Source organism: Petaurus breviceps, unplaced genomic scaffold (assembly GCF_028583685.1).
Source record: "Petaurus breviceps papuanus isolate PSGF00001 unplaced genomic scaffold, PetGlider_PUasm1.0 151, whole genome shotgun sequence".
Taxonomy (NCBI): domain Eukaryota; kingdom Metazoa; phylum Chordata; class Mammalia; order Diprotodontia; family Petauridae; genus Petaurus; species Petaurus breviceps.
In genome coordinates, this window is record NW_027185712.1 from 13,344,844 (window position 1) to 13,346,594 (window position 1,751).

At 38.4% G+C, this 1,751-nt stretch overlaps 1 non-coding gene across 1 annotated transcript; it reads right to left on the bottom strand.

Moving 5' to 3' along the window:
* Positions 1-705: 705 nt before the first annotated feature.
* Positions 706-810, bottom strand: LOC138154155 (U6 spliceosomal RNA). Its single transcript, XR_011166550.1, has one exon. It is a non-coding gene; the product is annotated as a U6 spliceosomal RNA (small nuclear RNA).
* Positions 811-1,751: the final 941 nt, after the last annotated feature.

Below are 1,751 nucleotides of genomic sequence, written 5' to 3' on the forward strand. Positions count from 1 at the left end.
TTGATCTAAGCCTCATTTCCTCCAGACTGCTTTCCAGTTTTCCCAGTAGGTTTTGGCAAACAATGGGCCTCTAGCCCAGTAGCTGGCATCCTTGATTTTATAGAACACAATGTTATTATGTTTGACTGCTTCTGTATCTTATGTACTTAGTCTACCCTATTGCTCATTTTTTTCTATTCTGTTTTTTTTTTTTTTACCAGTACCAAAGGAGGTAGCTGTGGTGCAATGGATAGATAGATGGCCTTGGAGACAGGAAGACATGAGTTGAAGTTTTGTCCCTGCTACATATGGATGATGTGACCCTGGGCAAGTCACTTCAATCCTCAGTGATCTAGGGAGCTCTCTAAGACTATATAATACAGAAAAAGTTGATGCCCTTCATTGTTAGAAGGAATTTCTTTATCGAAAAGGTCCCCTCTATCAATGAAATCACAGATCAGTCCTCATCTGAAGCAATATCTTGGAGGGAGGTGTGTCTTATCCTATCTCTTCTTTGGAGTCAGGCTTGTTCTTTTAGATAATTTTTAAGTTATCTTCATTTATTAGGAATTACCTTTTTTTCTTTTAAAAAATTAGCAATTTATTTTCCTTCCCTGATGAGGAAAAAAAATTAGCTAATCTATGAGTTCTGCTACACACACACACACACACACACGAAAAATAGCTCCTAGTTTATCAATTGATTAATTTAATTAATTTATTTATTTTAATATGGAATGCTTCATGAATTTGTGTCATCCTTGAGAAGGGGCCATGCTAATTTCCTCTGTATCACTCCCATTTTAGTATATATGCTGCTGAAGCAAGCACTTCATTAATTTTTTTAATACCTTTCCATTGGTTTTCAAAATTTTTTTCATGTGTGTCTAGTTGGGCTTTGTTGTTGTTGTTGATAACGATAATGATCAATAAATCAATAAACATTTCTTAAGCAGTTACTATGTGCCAGTTACTGTGCTAAGTACTGGGAGATACAGAGGCAACAGACAATTCCTTCTGATAAGGTCCTTACAATATGATGGGGGCGACAACATGCAAACAAATATATACAATGCAAGCTATATACAGGATAAATGGGAAATAATTAACAGAGGAGAGGCACTGGAATAAGAGATATTGGGCAAACCTTCCAGTAAAAGATGGAATGTTAGCTGGGACTTAAAGGAAGGTAGGAAGGATCAGTAGTAAGGAAGAGAGAACATTGTAGGAAGAGGGATAGCCTGGAGCTGAGAGTTGAAGTGTCTTGTTTGTGGAATGTTCAGGAGGCTGGTCTTCCTAGATCAAAATGTACCCTTCAGAGAGTAAGGTATAAGAAGACTGGGAAGGTAGGAGTGGGCTAGGTTATGAAGGGCTATTTTCTGTTTGATTCTGGATGTCATAGGGAGCCACTAGATTAAGAAAATGCCATGGTCAGAACTGCACTTTAGGAAAATCACTTGTCAAGGCATTAATGGCCAAATAATTTGTTCTCCCTTCCAGGTGTATTTGGATTTGAAAAGAACATTTTGATATCTAAACTTAAAGGCATAAATCTCTAAAGGTGAAATGTTCAAGCCAATGTGGAAAATTGAGGGAAAGAGGGAAGTGAAGAGCGAAAGAAAGAGATATGTCTTTGGGACCCCCCTTGAGTCATGCCACATAGGTAGCCGCTGATTCTTTTATATTGCCTAGGTCAGAGAACAGGGGTGGGGAACCTGCAGCCTGGAGGCCAAACGATACCCTCTAGGTCCTCAAGTTTGACTCTTTGACTG